The 12634-nt window shown below is 36.0% G+C and overlaps 1 long non-coding RNA gene across 3 annotated transcripts in view; it reads right to left on the reverse strand.

Moving 5' to 3' along the window:
* The window catches only part of LOC116667174, a 107986-nt gene that overhangs the window by 64119 nt on the left and 31233 nt on the right, over positions 1-12634 (reverse strand). Inside the window, exon 3 of one of the 3 annotated variants that reach the window (XR_004323967.1) lies at positions 4217-4363. The exons of the other annotated variants lie outside the window; for them this stretch is intronic. This is a non-coding gene — a long non-coding RNA (uncharacterized LOC116667174). The remainder of the gene's footprint in view (positions 1-4216; positions 4364-12634) is intronic. 3 annotated transcript variants of the gene reach the window in all.

Consider the following 12634-nt stretch of genomic DNA (forward strand, 5'->3'; position numbering starts at 1 on the left):
TAATATACAAATCCAGCTCACTAATTATAACTAAATATTTACAATCACTGATTTTAAAACAATTTCCTATTGTCTTTCATTTTCTTTGTCTGTTTTTTCCACTATGATAGAGAAGACTGAACCAAAATAACAGATTTCCAAGTCCTGCAGCTGTATGTAGTAAAAAGTTATAACCAAATCACAGTGTTGATATAGAGGTATCATCTGAGTGTCATGTTTCTTTTTATCTAAATATTTAATTGGCCAACCTAAATTAAGAGGAACTGAAAAATGTGGGACCACACTATTGCACTAATCTCCAGGTGTGGAACATGATAGCTGTGTCTACATAAAACCAATGTCTAACATGTTTGAATACACAGTTTTGTTCCCCAACAGTATACTAGAAACATGAGCATTTGCAATGAAAAATACATATGCTTATGAGGCATGTGTGTTTACTCTGGAAACTCTATGGTTAGTGGATCCAACATTCAAGCTCCTGAAAAGTTTGCAGAGTCCCAAATGCAGCTTAGGGTTTTAAATTCTACACCTTCTTCTAGCTACCATCATATTTAAAAAGCCCCCTTTACTGTTATGCCTTTTGAGAGAGAAATAGAAACTACGTTTTTCCACTGCCTTGTTTTCCATTCACTCCTTGGTGAATTACAGTCTAGCTTTCATCCCATTAACCATTTTGCCAAGTATATATATTAATTCTTAGATGGTAAAGCCAAAGATCTGTATTTGTGATGTCCTGCAGTATTTGACACTGTCTATTCTTTTGAAACTCTCTCACCTTGATATATATTTTTTTCCTTTTCTCTTGATTTCTTCTCTAGATGCCCTAATTTAATCTCATTACTGAGCTCAACTTACTTGGCCTCTTACCCTTTAAAAGTTAGGATGCAAGAGACTCTATTCTTGACCTTTACTTTTTAAATTCTGTGCATGTTCTTATCTCTTCCCGTGCCTTCATTATCACCTCTACATTCAGTGATTCCAGAATTTCTACAGATCTTTGTCTTTATCCTAGACCTCTCTCTTACATGACAGACCTCTAGAGTTGTTTACTGAAACTGTATAGTTCGTTATTGAAGATTTTCATATCAGTATTTCATTCAGTCATTTAAAGGACGTCTATTTATTCATTTACCACAGTTTTTTGTATGTTCCATAAGCATCGTAAACTAACATGTGAAAACCAGACTCTTCACATAGCATCTTTTTCCCTTTTATTTTCTCTGTGTTGTCTGGAAATATCATTGCCTAGTTATATAAGTTAAAAAGCCTGGTGATGTATTTGATCCATTAAGCTGGAATCTTTAGCGGGAGAACCCTGCCTTGGGAGTTTTTAAATCTCTTTGGGTGTTTCTAATGTGCATCTAGGGTTGGGAGATCTGCCGTAGATCAGTGGCTTCACCAATCCTAGTGTGCAGGAGAATCACCTGGGGATCTTGTTAAACTGCAAATTCTGAGTGAGTAGGTCTGGGTTGTGGCCTGAAGTCCTGCATTTCTAATAAGCTACCAGGTGACAACAGATGCTGTTTGTGGGCAAACTTTGAATATTAAGACTCTAGATTATTTTGTGATAATACCAGTCTACCTGCCCTGTCTTAGGGCTTTCTTGGTGGAATTTGTGAAGCATTCCAAAGATAAAATGTGGGTTCTTTTACCCATATTTGTACCATTGCACCTTTTGTGCCTCAGTTTATTTATCGAGCTCTGAAACTTGACGCATCTCTAGATATTTTTTTCCCCACCATGAACTGGTTAGATTACACATCAAAATTAGAGTAAATTAGGATTAAAAATGAATAGAGCAACACAATGAGGTGTATTCTAATTGCTATATTAGTCTATTCCTTGATGGTTCACAGGTCACAACTCAAACTCCCTTTTTAATTTAAATTCTCAAGTATTTTGAGGTTCCCTGGTAGACAAAGTCCAGAGTAAAAAAGTCACAGGAGCTTTGGCTTTTTTTTAAGAAAAGGGGCTTAAAATGGAACAGAAGCTTTTATTTCAAAGTTTTGTTGTTGTTGTTGTTGTTGTTGTTGTTGTTGTTGTTTTGGTTTTGCCAAGAGAGAACAACCAACGTCTGCCCCGGGAATAAGAAATGGGTTCACTCATGATGGTCAGTGGTGCCTTAGCGACTGTCTTTACCCTAGTAACGTTCTTAGTCACGACATGTGGCACTTGACACACAGCCTGATGTTACTGAGCTTGGCCTGGGTGCCTCACCACATTTTAAACACTGCAGGTCACCATTAGCCTGAATAATTAAGAACTGGATAAGTCTTCCTCTTTCAAGATGCTGTCACGAACTTCAAGTTTATAAAGAATTGAAGTAATCTGGATAACTTTGCAAACTCTTTACTGAGATTGATCAGATTAGACTCTAAGCAAAGATACTTTTAAAACAAAAGATTCACAGGCAAATGAGTTTTCAAAATAGTTTCTTTTAGAAAAATCTTACAGCTAAACTTGGACCTAATCTTAATTTGTCTTATTCAAGATTTGTATCTAATCTTAATCTGTCTTATTCACAAAATCTATAAATGAAATAGATTTTAAAACTTCTATTCCCCTCCTTCACTGTAAGCTATTGGCAATATACTGGCAGTCACTTAATATTATCAAAATCAATATGTTCAGACAAAAGAGACTGTTGGCTAAGAGCCTGTGCAAAGCACAGATCCACTCAGAATGATACTTCATTTTGGGGGGGTGAAATTTAACTGGCTTGAATAGAACTGAAATGCATCTAATCTTTTTGTTCTTTTAAAACTTTGAACCACTCAGATGGTGACTTAGATATGGCTTTATGGTTTATCAGGTTCAGAAGATAACACTAATTTCAAAGCTTTAAAACCAGCTGGTTTTCTAAATATTTAAGGAAATAAATGATGCTCCATCACTTCATAGGTTTTACATGTTGTTGTACCTTTGGCTAGAAATGCTATCTTCTGTTGAGCTAATTCTTACCAAGAAAATAGCTGTGAACATCTTTTCTGTTATGAGTATAAACTCCATGAGGATAGAGTCCTTAGATATTTTTGTTCAAAGTTCTATTCCGACTGAAGGACAATGCCTGGTTTGTATCACTTAATAAATGTTGGATGAATGTAAACTATGAGAGTGCCTCCTAGCTCTCACTCCAGGGTACTATGGAAGTGCCAGTTGTCAGAGAACTCTTTAAGAGTTCAGCCTCCTTCATGGAACCAGTTCATTGATTTACAAATATGAAACAGAAAGAGCTTCATTTTTTTCTCTGTCTAGGGCTGGTGAAACGCCTGTTTAGAAAGAACTGCATTTTCAACTTTACTACAATGGCAGGTTCTCCCAACCTCCATTTTTTCCCTCAATATTGGTGGCTTCCCTACCAAACCATACCTTAGCTTTCAAGTTCTTCCAGAAGAGAGTTGCCTGTAAAACTCTCCAGACACATAAGTACAACTCTTCCCCATGTGCTCAGTGATCCTACCATACAAGTCTCTTTTTATCCACTAGTCTTCATTTCTCTAGATAATCAATTTGGTTCTAGAAATATCTTCCATTTCTTCCTCACTCTGTTTATGTTTTTTCTTTAAATATGTGAACATTTTGCTAGTAGCTATTTTACATCCCTGTCTGTCAATTCCATTATCTTTATTATTTTTGAGACTGTTTCTAGTAACTTTTCTTCTGGTTGTGTGTCATATTTACCAAGATCTTTGTACCTTTGACTGGGTGCTGTATATTGTGAATTTTATGTTGTTGGGTGTCTAGATTTTGTTTTGTTCTGTTACGTAGTTAGGTTACTTGTGGTCTAGTTTAATCCTTTTCAGGCTTATTTTGAATTTCATAAGGACAGATCTAGTGTAACCTTTACTCTAGGGATGATTTAGCCCCACTACTAATGTAGACCAGAAATAGGGTGTTCTTTCTCTTTTTCAAGCATGTTTTACCTTTGTTTCCTCAGGGTTTGATGCATTCTGATCTCTCTAAGTTAGTTTTGTCCTGTATATGCCTCCATCATACTCTGAACTTTCCATTTTGAAATTAAACATGTGATTACATACATAATGAATTTCATTTCCACTAGTCTGTAAACTCTATGACAAAGGAGAAATTAGCAGTGGGTAGTCATCTTTTCCCATTAAATGAAATGTATTTCAGGACTAGTGCAGAGATTATTTTCCTAATGAGGGCTTGATTAGTGGAAAGATGCGTCAGTCAGGCACCAACACACACTTACCAGGGTGAAGGTCGTAGAGATGCCAGTCATTTTCTCTGTTAATTATTTTTCTTTCCCCACACCTCCTTCTGAAATCATTGCTCCCATAGATCCGCTGAATGAGCGGTCATTCATTTCATCCCATCCTCATGGTTGTGACTGGCCAGACTGGGGATGGAGAAGTGTCATAAGGTAAGCCAATCATAATTTTTATTAAATTTATGATAGTGAAGTTGTGTTTTTCTTCCTTGAGGCCAAACTAGCCCCTCAATAGGCCCATTAGGAAATTGGCTGTCTGTTAGAACATGATGCTCAGAGGACGTGCTGATGTCAGTGAGGCCCAGAATGGGCTAGCAGCTAGGTGTAGTGGAGGTAAGCAGGCCAAGTGTGTCAGCAGAAAATATGAAGAGACACAGGTACACTGGTTATTGTTAGGCAGCTCTTGGCATAAGGTATCACAGGGTACCATGTCCCAATTACAAAGTGAAGAGTTCATGTGAAGACTTGAGTGCGCACTGTGATGGGTTATATTAATTTTCTGGGGCTGACATAACAAATTACCAACTTGGTGGCTTAAAACAATAGAAATTTATTTTTTCAGGGTTCTGGAGGCCAGAAGTCTGAAAAGAAGGTGTCAGTAAGATTGGTTCCTTTTGGAGGCTCTGAGGAAAATCCTAGTCTGTCTCTCTCTCTCCCAGCTTCTGGTGGTGCTGGCAATTCTTGACATTCTTTGGCTTGTAGGTATATCATTCCTGCCTCTATGTTCACATGGCTTTTCTCTTTGTGTTTTTTGTGTTTCTCCTGTGTCTCTGTGTCTTTCAGATCTCCCACTCCTTTCTCTTGTAAGTACACCACTCATTCGAATGAAGGCCCACCCACCGCAAATCCAGGATTATCTCATTTTGAAATTCTTAACTACATCTTCAAAGATCCTAATCCCAAATAAGTTCACATTCATAGGTATAGAGGCAGTTAGGACTTGGACACATCTTTTTTAGCGAACCCACTAATGGGTAAAAGCAAGACTGAATCCTAGGTTAAAATAAACAAGGGTCCAGATAAGACACCAACTCATAACTCAGGCACAGAAAAAAGAAGACACGAGTTTAACTGCAAGAATCCCAAATTCAAGGTCAAAATAGGACCGGTAGTAAATGGAATGGAAGCTTAGTTACTGGTCTAGGAAGGATCTTTCCATGTTCTAACATATTAGAAACAAACTGTCAAATAGCCTGGGACATGGAAAAGTTCATCAGCCACAACAGGAGAGCCATATTATTAATTCCTAAATGGAAAGATCTGGGAGCTACAGACTGAGTAAAATAAAACAAACACAGAATTTTAAAAGGAATTAACAATTTAACTTGCTTTGGGTTTAGCTAATAGTCCACACAAATTCTAACCAGCTCTTTGATGTTCTTCCTTTATGTATTCCACAAATAATTTTCCCCAGGTTAACACAAATTCTGACTTTCCTCTTTGCTTCAACCCCAAATTTAGGAAAATGGATGTACAGTCTTCAATTAGTTCCATCATGGAGTATGTAAAACAAAACTAGAAATAGCTTGATTAAACTTTAAAATCTTCACTGATTTCCTTTTAAGCTTCCTTAGCATTTGAATCACTTAAAAATTAAACTTTTGAGTATTCAATTTAAAAAAATATGTGTCACAAACACCATGAATCCTCATTTTCTTAGCAGACAGAAGTTTCCTGAACACTAAGCGTCTTATTCCATTTTTAGATTTCTTAAGTGATGATGTCCCACTTTTAAAGATATTAAAATGTGCTCTAACACACTCAGAAACATATGTCTTGTCATTCTAAATTGGGTCTTTTTTCCTACTGTCTCACCAAAATGGGAAAAAAATGTTGATGAAATTGAACAGCTTCATTTTTCTGTAAATGAGTAGTGCAGTTTGAAACAGACATGAGCATTAGTTATCATCTAAAGTCAAGGACTGCTAGGGCAGTGAAGCCTAATCAAAGTTGCAAAAATCACTTACTTCAGAATATGATGACATTTCTTCCATATCCAAGTAGTATGTAATGTGGCATATCACATCTGTTCAAATGATGGGCAGTTCTCTGTCTTTAAGGGCAAATATATTTCCTCATCTCTAAGTAATGGCTGTCATTGATTCTGTGTTTGATGAACCAAGGATCTGACTCAGTGTGCATAAAATGCAGTCATGGCTGAGGTTTTGGCCAGGTTCCCCACTGCCTCAGAAAATGACCAGTTGTCCCTCTAGGTAGCTTAAAGAAACAACTCTCTGATGAGTCATCGGAGGTTAACAACTCTAATAAAGTGCTACATCCGGTCGGGTTCTTTGGTGCCATCACTCTCCACGGGAAGGCAGAGGCTTTTAATCCCTGGCTACTGACAGGAAATCAAAGGGTCACCTTCCTCCCCCAATCAGTTCACAAGAAAACAACCCCACGTGGCCCTTCACAGAGCCCTTGCATTGTGTTTGCATCTTTTTGACTTTTTCTTTCACTAGATGCTTCAGAAAGCTTTTGGAAAAATAATTTAATCTATTCCAAAGATCACAACAATAAAAGTTTCTGCTCCAATGCTATATCCATGCTTGGCCAGACTTTAAAATTTCAATCTTTGTGGATTTTTTTTATATCAGCTGTACAGCAGTGAATGAAAATTATTGGTGTTCAAGGCTGCAGATGAAACAGGACAGACTGTTTCTCTATGTGTATTAAGTTGTGTGGAAATAGAGTTCCTGTATTTTTTGAACTGAAAATCAGTTCTTTTGTCTAACAAATATGAAAGATTTCATGTGAAAAATGGGATAGAGTATTTGTAATCAGAAATATTGTGGACAATCTGGGACATGCAGTTTCTGTGCATACAAAGGGCTTGACTTCGTTCAAATTTAATGAAAGCTAAATGACTCCTTGCATGTGTTTAGGTTCATAGCCTGGGTGGATGGTTACTGCATGTTATTGCTTTCTTTCCTTCTTAACAGTCTCTGAGTGATATTAAGAGTATAAAGTAAAAGGCAGCCTTCAGAGGTGCCACATTTCCTTAGCCAACCATTAATAATAGGGAAACACAATATCTATTTGTTATGAAATGTAATGAACAGGTTAATGAAAACACACTCCAAATTCCCCTAAGTAATGACCTTACCTCTGTCTCTCAAGTCACCAGAGATGGTTTGATAAGCATGTGGCTTAGGGTACTCAGTGACAGGAACTTTAGTTAATTTGCTGAGTTTCCTTCCTGGGGAAACTATGCAAACAGCACTTTTCATTTCAAATAATGGTCAGGTTTTCAAAACTCCAATGTTATGATAGGGGTGAGAAAAACAAACTGAGAGATAAAGAATTGGTGACTATCCTTGGCCCATCAGATTGATGAGAGAGCTAAAACCACTGGCGTTATATGGCGGATCCATTCTGATTATTGAGTTAGAACAATCAGAACCACCTTGACTGTTTTTGGTCAATTAACAATAACACTGACAATAATAATAACGTTGCTAAGTGTTTCTCGTGAGTTATTGCAATCAGTTTTCACAGTAACCCTGTGAGTTAGACTATAATGCTTTCCCTGGATTTGAGGCAATGAAGCTGGGGATCAGAAAGTTTAAGTAATATCTTCATGGTCACATGATGTATAATAAGAGGTGGAACCAGAGTGTCACACTGAAGTGCATGTTCTCTGAGCCTCTCTGGTTCTTAGGTAATCATTTCTTTACAACCAACACGAGGACTGCAAATAATTGTAACTTCTCCCTGCAAGATTTTCATCTTACTCCGGGTTTACTCTATGGCACACACTATACTTTGGTTTCTATTATACCAAGTGCTTTGCTCAAGAAGGAGCTCAGTAAATGTTAGCAGAATGAATTTAATTTTTTAATCTTAAGACTTTACATTCCAATTGTGTGCGCAGAAAGATGCAGACAGGTACAAAGGGTGTGCATGGATTAGATGAAGTTAAGCCCACTAATTTGGCTATGGACCCTGGGATGATTGTGTGGGAAACCTGCTGGCAAGTGCTAGTATCAGAAAATGGGCAGGTCAGGCAATGCTCTCTAAATGTGGATCAGCAGAGCAGCTTAAGAGCTCTTTACGGTCAAGAAAAAAGCCAGAAGCCTTCAGCTACTACAACCTTTCACAGCAGTAGGTGAGGTCAAGAGGACACAATAAACATTGTTCTTAGCTGTAAGAAATCTCTCAGTCCGAACAACTGTCTGAGAAGATTCCCGGAATCCCCCAAATCTAATTGTGCTAGTTAAATTTGCCTTCAGTCAGATTTAGAGGTAAAGTAGGTTAATTAGTTAATTTATTTATTGCTGTCTTCCTCAGAGACAGCAAATACATTTTTATCTTCACAACAAACTCATTCCCAAAACCCACATGAGACCTTGAGATTCATCAGCAGCTCTGATGTTTGTCTAGAAATAAGAACCTCAAATTTTGTCCATTAATCTCTCTCTTTCTGGATCTGGGGACATGTTACCCTGTGACCTACTATGGGTAAGATGTGCCCTATGTCAAATGACTAATCACTGAACTTAGTCACAGTTTCTCATTAGCTTAATGAAAAGACAGTTTCCTCTTAGAGATACAGAGTTAACCTGTCAGGCATTTTTTCACCAGAGCTTTGGTAAATTTTCTATTCCAAGGAGATATTTAAAAATTAGTGTTGGTAGCCCTGAGAAGTGAAGTTGGGGACATTACAAATTAAGGGTTAGAAAACAAAACAAAACACATCCTCTTGGTATTTCAGTGACAAATGTGCTTCTCATCTGGCAAGGGAGGTCCAGCAGGCTTGCCAGTGGGGTTTTTTCTTAGTTCTACTGTGAGCTTTGCTGCCCAGCCCAGTTGTATTGTGACTGTAAGAGTCTCTATTTCCCAGTGGGCTGTAACTAAAGTGCAGTGCCCGTATTTTTTAAGGAAGAAATCATGACAGCTGGCATGGCATTTAAGAAGGAAGTGGGACAGTTTTCTATATCAAGACTCTACTTATATACTTTGCTTATACTATCACAAAGAATAATACTAATTATAATAGCTAATCCTACTGAAAGTTTATTAGATACTAAATATAACCCTATTTGATCCTAACAATAGCACTAGAAACTAAATGCTTTTATTATCATCCACATTTGGATGATGCAGAAATTGAAATACAGAGTGGTTAAGAATCTTTACCAACTTCACACAACCCAGTAAGTGACCAAGTTAAGATGTGAACCCAAGAAATTTAGATGGAGTGAATATACTTTTAAGCATTACGCTATGTTGCTTATATTGACTAGAGAACTGCGTTATGCAACCAAAAGACCTCAAACAACAAGAATAACTACTGTCTACATTTATCTGCTAGTATAATGTGAAAGGTACTTTTCCAATCTTGCTATGCATATTTTTGTATTTAACCTCCATAACAATTCTGTGAGATAGTTACTGTTATTATCCCCATTTCATAGGTGGAAAAACAGAGGTACATGAAACACAAGTAACTTTCCTCATGTCACTGAGCACGAGTCGTATGACTGGGATTCAAACCCAAGTAAAGCTAGGCATTCTGACCCAAGTTTCTTTATTTATGTTTGTTGATATTGAAGAAACATTTTGAAAAATACATCCCAACTACTAGATTCCTAAATTCGATACAGAAGAATTTTCCTTATTTTGGATTATAAATGACCAATGTAACTCCAAAAAGCTTTCTTCTATAAATTAGGTATCCTCTAACATCAATTAAGATGGCTAAACACAAAACTACATAAATAGAATAAAATTAATTGTCCAGGAGAGACAAGTGGATCACTATCTTTTTGGTCTTTCCATAATGAAATTATAAAAGCATAACTTGAAAAAGAAGGAAGAAATCTAGCGACTGATGTTCTACGACCCATGGGCATGGTTTCAAAAAGCTAATAAAGATAAACTTATAACTTTATTCTTAATAGAGTTTCTTTATTTTTTAAATTTTTATTGACTTACAATATTATATTAGTTTCAAGTGGACAACATAGTGATTTGACATTTCATACATTACAAATTGATCATTACTATATGTCTAGTTACCATTTGTCATCATAAAAAATTATTACAGTATTTTGACTATATTCCTTGTGCTGGACATGATTATATGCCTTAGACTTACTTATTTTATAACTGGAATTTTTACTACGCTTAATCTCCCTAAACTATTTCACTCATTCCTCCTACCCACCTCCCCTCTGCTAACCACCCATTTGTTTTCTGTATCTACCAATCTGTTTCTCTTTTGTTATATTTATTTTTAGATTGCATATGTAAGTGAAAACATACAGTATTTATGCTTCTGTCTGACTTATTTCACTAAGCAGAATACTTGCAAGGTCCATCCATGTTATTGCAGCTCTCAAATTTTCCTTCTTTTTATGGCTAATTAATATTCCATTATTTATAAATGTGTGTGTGTATACCACAGCTTCTTTATCTCTTCATCTGTTGATGGATACTTGGGGTTGCCTCAGTATCTTGGCTACAATAAATAATGATGCTATGAACATTGGGATGTATATATCTTTTTGAATTAGTGTTTTCATTTCTTTGGATATATGTGCAGGAGTGGAATTGCTGGATCATATGGTTAGTTCTATTTTTAATATTTTGAGGAACATTCCTACTATTCCATAGTAGTAACATTCCCACCAACACTGTACTAGGATTCTGTTTTCTCCACATCCTCACCAACTCTTATTATTTGTTGTCTATTTAATGATAACCATCTGACAGGAGTGAGGTGGTATCTCATTGTGGTTTCAATTTGCATTTCCTTGATGATAAGTAATGTTGAGCATCTTTTTATGTATCTGTTGGCCATTTGTATGTTTTCTTTGGAAAAATGTCTTTTCAGGTTCTCTGCCCATCTTTAATCAAATTTGTTTTATTTTTGATGTTGAGTTGTATGAATTCTTTGTATATTTTCGGTATTAACCCTTTATCGGATATATCACTTGCAAATACCTTCTTCCGTTCAGTAGGTAGCCTTTTGATTTGTTTATAGTTTCTTTTGCTGTGCAAAGTTTTTTAGTTTGATGTAGTCCATTTATTTATTTTTGCTTTTGTTTCCCTTGCTGAGAAGACATATCCAAAAAATTATTACTAAGACTGATGTCAAAGAGTATACTGCACACATTTTCTTCTAGGAGTTCTGATCATAAGATTTTAGTCTTTCATTGTGTTAATATAGTATGTAACATTTATTGATTTGTATATGTTGAACTATCCTTGCATCTCAGGAATAATTTCTTTAAATATTTAGTAAAATTCACCTGTGAAACTGTCTGGTTCTGGTCTTTTGTTTGTTGAGATTTTTTTAAATTACTGATTCAGCTTCATGACTGGTAATCAGTCTGTATTTTCTGTTTCTTCCTGATTCAGTCATGAGAGATTGTATGTTTCTGGGAATTCATCTATTTTGTCTACGTTGTCCATTTTATTCTTTTACAATTGTTCATAGTAATCTCTTATGATCATTTGTATTTCGGTGGTATCAGTTGTAATTTGTCCTCTTTCATTTATGATTTTATTTGCCTGGGCCCTCCTTCTTTTTTCCTTGATGAGTCTGGCTAGTGGTTGATCAATTTTGTTTATCTTTTCAAAGAACTAGCTGTTAGTATCATTGATTTTTTTTCTATTTTTTTCAGTCTCTATTTCATTTATTTCTGCTCTGAACTTTATTATATTTTTCCTTCTACTATGAGTTTTGTTTCTTCTTTTTCTAGTTCCTTTTTTGTTTTTTTTGGTAAGGTTAGGTTGTTTGCTTTAGATTTTTCTTGTTTCCTGAGGTAGGCCTGTATCACTATAAACTTCCCTTTTAGAATTGTTTTGCTGCATCCTCTATAGATTTTGTATCATTGTGTTTCCATTTTCATTTGGTAAAGGCATATATACAGTAAAGGTAATAGATGAGCCACTTGTAAAGCTAGTAGGAAGGTTAAAAGACAAAAGTAGTAAAAATCATCCATATCTACAGTAAACAATTACAAATACAAAAATAAAAGATGTAAAATATGATATGAAAACATTAAACACTAAGCAGAATACACATTCTTTTCAAGTGCACATGAAACATTTTAAGTATAATGTGTCTTGCTGTAGACCTCTTTAGTTTTATCTCGTTTTGGGCTCTGCACTTTCTGGACCTGGATGTCCATTTCCTTTTCCAGGTTAGGGAGTTTTTCTGGCCTGCAAAGTTTCTGCTTAAATGTCGGCTGATAGGCTTATGGGAGTTCCCCTGTATGTAACTAGTTGCTTTTCCCTTGCTGGTTTTAAGATTCTCTCTTTATCTTTAATTTTTGCTATTTTAACTGTAATGTGTCTTCGTGTGGACCCCTTTAGTTTTATCTTGTTTTGAGCTCTGCACTTTCTGGACCTGTATGTTCATTTCCTTTTCCAGGTTAGGGAGGTTTTCAG

This window comes from Camelus ferus, chromosome 11 (assembly GCF_009834535.1).
Source record: "Camelus ferus isolate YT-003-E chromosome 11, BCGSAC_Cfer_1.0, whole genome shotgun sequence".
NCBI lineage: Eukaryota > Metazoa > Chordata > Mammalia > Artiodactyla > Camelidae > Camelus > Camelus ferus.